Raw genomic sequence first — 7233 nt, forward strand, 5'->3', positions numbered from 1 at the left:
GCTGACTTCTATTTCAAAGAAATACTTGCTCTTTAACATTTTATCATTCAACCCTCCCAGGCCAGGGCATTATGTTTTATTTTCCTTGTTTTGCAGATGGAAAAATCTGGGGCCATGAGAAGTTAGGCAATTTATTCAATGTTTTATGTGTCAAAGTTCTATGCATCAGATTTAGGGCCCAGATTTCTTCACTCCAAAGGCCATTTTCCTTCAATCTCATCATTTCACAAGAGGTTTTGTCCCTGTATGTAGACAGCATAGAAGCCTCTATTTCTCCTCCAAACTTACAAAGTCCCAAGGAACAGGAAAGGTAGTAAATTATATATATATGCATGCATCCAGATACATAATTCTGTCTTTCACTTTCTGTTTCCAAAAACTCAAGGACGCTGGGCCGGGCACGGTGGCTCACACCTATAATCCCAGCACTTTGGAATGCCGAGGTGGGCGGATCACTTGAGGTCGGGAGTTTGAGACCAGGTATAATCCCAGCTACTTGGGAGGCTGAGGCAGGAGAATCACTTGAACCCAGGAGATGGAAGTTGCAGAGAGCTGAGGTCATGCCACTGTACTCTAGCCTGGGTGACAGAGTGAGATTCTGTCTGAAAAAAAAAAGAAGGACACTGGATGTCATTTACGCCAAATTACCTGTACTTTACATGATATATGTATATATGAAGACCTCAGGCTTCTAACTTCAAATTCGTGACTGTTTTTGAACCTATAGAAGAGTTGAGATCACAAAGCAATCAACTGGCCCAAAATCTACAGAAAGACAGTATCTGCAGGGAGGGAGGAAATGCAGGCACATATTCACCGTGGGGTGGACACATGGTAAGAAGATTTCTGCTGCAATAGCAGACAAATTGGTGAGGGCTGAATGCTGGCTGGTGACACAGTGTGATCCCTGGGGCCTGCAGAAATTAGAGGAGTCTGAAGTCTCTCGCAATCTTGTTCTCCATGAACCCTATCAGGCACTCACAGAATTGATCAGATGAGTCCTAAGAAGTGTCTATTGTGGTGCAGACTTTGGAAAGAGGAAGAGTAGCCACGGAGAGCGGCAAGATAGTTCTCTAGATCTTTTTCCTTTATCTCTCCTACAGAACAAAAGTCTTAATCTGTGGGGAGAAGCACAATAAGTACTTCTGGCCTTAGGACATTAGTGAATACTCATTTCAGCTGGGAAAAGGAAACAAGGAAGAAAATTCTACTCCTGGGGAGAATTTTGACAGATGTTACCTTAGTAAAATGATCAAGGTTAACACTACCCGTATACGTATTGCCATCAAGTACCCCTAATATGATATACTGAGAAGAGCATTTCATGTCTGTGGCAACCTTCCAATAATGCATAACCTCAATTTAATCATAAGGAAATACCAGACAAACCCAACTGAGGGACATTCTAAACAGTCACTGACCAGTAACCTTCAAGAATGTCAAAGTCGTGGAAAAAAAGGTAATCCTGAGCTGCCATCATAGATTGGAGGAGACTATAAGATGTGATAATTAAATGCAGTGTAGAGTCCTAAACAGGACAAAAGGACGTTAAATACATTCTGTACTTTATTTAATAATACTACACTAAGGTTAGTTTGATAGATTTTACAAATATTTAATATATTAACATTAGGGGAAGCTGGGTGAAGGGTATATGAGAACTTTCCACACTATATTTTGCAATTCTATTGTAAATCTAAAATATTATTTTCAATTAAAACATAACTATCAAAAAACTATATGTGAGTTAAATTTTACTTTATCACTGATTGCCATTAGAATATCAGAAACCTGTTATTTAATTCTGATTGCTCTTTAAGGTACAGACTATAACATGTTAGTTATCCATATCTCTATCACTCTGGCAATTATGTCATTATCTGTAAACAAACACATAATTTTACTAGTACAACATGTTTGAAAGAGTCTTGCATTGGTATTTTTCAAGTAAATGATACCTTTCACAGACTTGAGTCTCTTCCAACGTATACATTTTGTAAATTTAATTATTTCATATCAGATCACAAGTTAATGAGTAGCTACCAAACTCAACATACTATGCATGCTCACACCTCTGTATGAAGGTGTGAATCACCTTTGTCTTTGCTATTTCTTCTGCTGAAATGTTCTTGCCCCATTCTCTATTAGTTCTCATTATTCAAGATGCAGCTCAAATGGTCTACTTTTTTCATTTTGTACATCCAGAGTGTGATGTCTTTAACAGCTGTAATTTTCAGAATATTGAAAAGCTGGTGCATCATAGGCATTTACTCTGAGGACTGACATTTGCCAAAAGCATCCAGTTTGACCATATTGGTACACACTTGAATATCAGCCCTTCTTTTTCAATTTCACATTCCATTTGCTCTTGCAAAGTGTATAGTGCTTTAAAGCATGTCTATATTTATTGGCTTGTAAGACCTTTAGTAGTTTCCTCATCTTTGTGGATCCTCAATGCGTTTAACAGTGTCTTTTACCTAACCCTTGCTCAAAGATTCCACAGAGGCTGAGTGATGGAGCTGGAAATTGAACACCCATTTTTAAGAGAATGCATAGTATGTTCCTATGACTGCAAATCCCATACTGTTTGTACTGTGTCTCTCCTCTATCTTGTGCCAGTTAGGATGTGTTTTACTCCAAGGTCAACAGTGGCTTTGACAATAAAGCCACTGTGTGGTCTAACATCACAATAATTTTTGATATGGTCAATACCAGGTTTATTGTTGAAGATCAACATATCATCAAGAACCCAGGCTCATCTCTCTCTCATCTGTGCCATCCTCAACGTGTTGGCTTTTTTTTTTTTTTTTGAGACAGAGTTTTTCTCTGTCACCCAGGCTGGAGTGCAGTGGCACTATCTCAGCTCACTACAACCTCCATCTCTTGGGTTTGAGGTATTCTCATAACTCTGCCTCCTGAGTAGCTGGGATTACAGGCGTGCACCACCACTCTGGCTAATTTTTGTATTTTTTTTTTTTAAGTAGAGACAGGGTTTCTCCATGTTGGCCAGGCTGGTCTTGAACTTCTGGCCCACCTCAGCCCCCTAAAGTGCTAGGATTACATGTTTGAGCCAGCATGCCCAGCCTGGTTTTTTGTCCTTAGGTTTATTGCTGAATAGTTGCAAAATGCATCCAAAGCACCACAGTTATCCATAATAGCATCTTGCACAGAAACAAAGGTACATAGAAGAGAATCTTTGCAGCCCATGAGACTTTCCTTTATGTTTTACTGTCTAGAAGGGGCTCACATGCCCAACCCTAGACCAATCACTGGAAATAAGAAATGAAATGTCTGTAATTAACTTAGTTCAGTCACAGTTCCTTCCCTGGAGCTGGGGTAGAGACCTACATTCCCAGAGCATGTCTTGCCTGCGTTATACCTGAGGAAACTTGGGATTCTATTAGCAAAAAGGAGGAGAGAATGACTTTTGGAAAGGCAACTAACATCTGTCACATGTGCTATCCTGAATTATTCTTTATTTTTATATACATTTATAGTGTCCCTGTATATTGATTATTATCCTGATAGCAGGAGTCAAGTCTTAGACTTTCTTTGCCTTCTCCATAGAGCTTGGTCCAAAGGTGAGCACAGAAATATTTGTTGACTGGTTGGAGAAAAAAAAGAAATCACAGTCTAATGTCAAAGAGTTGAAGACCCTGTCATTCACATTGCCTCCATATTTCCATGCCAGCCTTAGATGGGTCCCTTTGGTGCACTTGCAGAGGATGCCAAGTTGGAAGATTGGCACCAGGAATTGTGTGTGGCAATATTCAGTTCATTGGCTGGGCATGCACATGTGCCAAATTACACACCAGGCAGGCATTGGGACACCTGCTTTGACAAAGCATGTCTATTACGGGATTTGTATAGCTACTAATGCCAGCAGCAGAGTTCTCCACATTCATCATGCTGTGTCTCATCTCCATATTTTTGCTCATGTGACCTCCTTTTCCTGGAATACCTTTCCCTCTCTCACCACTTTTTCACCTGGTTAAACCTGCTTATAATTTAAAACCCTCCTAAAGAGTCTTTCTTCTCAGATTCTTCCCAGCAGGCTGGGTTTAGGGCTTCCTCTTCTGTGGTTCTGGGTGGGTATCCTAATGATTGTACTTAATAATATATTTCATATATGAGGAGACTTTAATAAGTTCATGGAAAATGTAATTACAAGATAAAAAATAATAAATATAAACTTTATTTCTCAACATAAGCTCCACCAAGGTTAAGACATTTTTGTAAGCAATGAGACCAGCTATTTAGTTCATCCCTAAAGAAGTGAGGGTCCTAGGAATTTAACCACATCAATGAAGGCTTTTTTACATTATTAACCGAAGAAAAATAAATGCTCTTTAAAGATTATTTAAGATTAGGAAATAATAGGAGTCAGAAAAATCCAAATCAGGACTGTAAGGTGAATGCCTAATGATTTTCCATCGAAACTCCCATAAAATTGCCCATGTTTGATGAGAAGAATGAGGAGGAGCATTATCATGGTGGAGAAAGACTCTAGTGAGGCTTTGCTGAACATTTTTCTTTAAAATTTTTTATTTAATTTTTTTTTTTGAGACAGGATCTCATTCTATCGCCAAGGCTGCAGTGCAGTGGCACAATCTCAGCTCACTGCAGCCTCAACCTCCCGGGTTCAAGCGATCCTCCTGCTTCAGCCTCCCAAGTAGCTGGGACTACAGGCATGCACCATCACTCAGACTAAAATTTTTCTGCTAAAGCTTTGTCTAACTTTGTCAAAACACTCTCATAATAATTAGATGTTATGGTTCTTTGGCCCTCCAGAAACTCAAAAAGCAAAATGTATTGAGTATCCCAAAAATCTATTGCCATGACCTTCTCTGTTGACCTGACTGCTTTTGCTTGGACTGGACCACTTTTGCATGTTGGTAGCCATTGCTTTGGGTGCACTTTGCCTTCAGGATCATAGGAGTTAAGCCATGTTTCATCTACTATTACAATTCTTGGGAGAAATGCTTCAGGGTCTTGATCCCACTTATTAAAAATTTCCATTGAAACCTCTGCTCTTGTCTGCCACTGATCTGGGCTCAATGATTTTGGTACACATCAGATGGCCAGTTTGCTCAACTTTAATTTTTCAGTTAGAATTGTGTGAGCAGAACCAGTTGAGATGTCTATGGTGTTGGCTACTGCTTGTGCTGTTAATCATTGGTTGCTTTCCATTAAGGCACAAACAAGGTGACTTTTTTTTCCTCAAAAATTGATTTGAATGATCTGCCACCACAGGCTTCATCTTCAACAGTGCCTTATTCCTTCTTAAAATGAGTCATTCATTTGTAAACTGCTGATTTCTTTGGGGCATCATCCTCATAAACTTTTCATAAAGCCTCAATGATTTCATCATTCTTCCACCCAAGCTTAACCATAAATTTAATGTTTATTCTTGCTTCAATTTTAGCAGAATTCATGTTGCTCTGGTAGGGGCTGTTTTCAGACTGATGTCTTGTCCCTTTTAGTCTCTCTCCTCAAACTAGATCCCATTCAGACATGTTATAAAAAGTTAGTATGAGTTTATTTTGGTGCAAAAAATTTTTTGAGATCCACGCATAGTTTTTTCATAATATGCATTTTCCATGAACTTTTTGAAGGCCCTTCCTATATATGATAGTATTTGCTATCTGAGTGGTTATTTTCTTTTAGGCTTGTGATAAGTGTTTTAAATATATTATCTCAATCAGAAAAGCCCTATGATACATTACTGGGCTTAATTCCCACTGGGGAGCAAAATTAAATAAAGATAGAATTAAAGGTGTAGTTACAAGCTCTGAAAAGTGCTTTGAAGGGAAACATACAGAGCCATGAAAGCATCTAAGAGGGCAAGCAGACCTAGTCCACCATGAGGAAGCAACATTTAAATTGAGAGTGACAGACGGAGTGAACATCCTCTGGATAAGGGGAGAGGGAGCGAAGGCTCCAAGCACAGGGCGGAGCATCTGTGAGGCCCTGTGATGGGAGGGAGCATAACAGAAAGAAGGAGAAACAGAAGGTCTGTGAGAGAACAGCACAGAGAGTGATGGGAGCATGGTCAAGATGAAGCTGGAGTGGTGGGCAGGGGCATTCTCATGAGCCTTTACAGGCCACATAAAGGGTATTGTATTGTTTGTCTAAGAGTCACTAGAAGGCGCTGAAGGGTTTTAAAGTATCTTAGGGTACGTGTGAGTGAGGCTTGGGTCAGGAATCACATAATCAGGTTTCTGTTTTGAAAAAAATCACTTGGACTACAGGGTAAAGACATCATAGAAGATGAGTGAGAAGGGCCTTGGAGGGAAGAATTAACAGCCTATTTCAGTGGTCCAGGAAGGAGAAGGTGATGGTTTAGAGTAGGGAAGTGGTCACGAAGATAGAGCAGGATAGATGGACTCAGGCTGTATTCATTTTCTATTGCTGCCATAACAAATTAACACAAATTGACACAAATAGTAACTCATAACAAATTAACACAAATAGTAACTCAAATTGACATGCATTTATTATCTCACAGTCCTGGTACAGAATGGCTCAGGTGGGTTCTCTGTTCAGGGCCTCATAAAGCTGAAGTCAAGGTGTTGGCCAGCCTGGGCTCTTTTCCAGAGTTTCTGAGGAAGACTCTGCTTCCAAACTCATTCAGGTTGTTGGCAGAATTCAGTTTCTTGAGGTTGTGGGACTGTAGTCTTCATTTCCTTGACACATGACCTCCCTTACCTTCAAGCCGATGATGGTGCATTAAATCCTTCTCTTTCCTTGGAATCTTAACTTCCTCTTCTGCTGCAGCTCTCTGGTTTCCTTTTTTGTCTTCCTCTTCTGCTATTAAGGGCTCATTGATTACACTGGTAATACTTGGATAACACTGGATAATCTCTCTACCTTAAGGTCAGCGGATTGGTAACTTTAATTATATCTTCAATGTCCCTTTTGACATGTAATATAACAATGGGCATGACTTCAGAAGGCAAGCCATGGGTACAAAAATCGTGCCTATCATACAAGCTTAATTAAGGAGGTAAAATCAACAGTTCTTAGAAATGGGATGAAGGGATGGTAATTATATTCTTATTCCTTGAATTCTAGATGCAAGTGAAGTTAAAGCCTGACATCAGGTAACAGGCTCCTGCTATGTATCAGCTATTCTCATCAGATATTTTGCAGGCCTGGTACATCATGGTGACTAATAAGCACTGAGTTAGAGGAGGACTGGCCTGAGCTCTAGTCCTGGCTTCACTGGCACTT

This window comes from Nomascus leucogenys, chromosome 12 (assembly GCF_006542625.1).
Source record: "Nomascus leucogenys isolate Asia chromosome 12, Asia_NLE_v1, whole genome shotgun sequence".
Classification (NCBI taxonomy): domain Eukaryota; kingdom Metazoa; phylum Chordata; class Mammalia; order Primates; family Hylobatidae; genus Nomascus; species Nomascus leucogenys.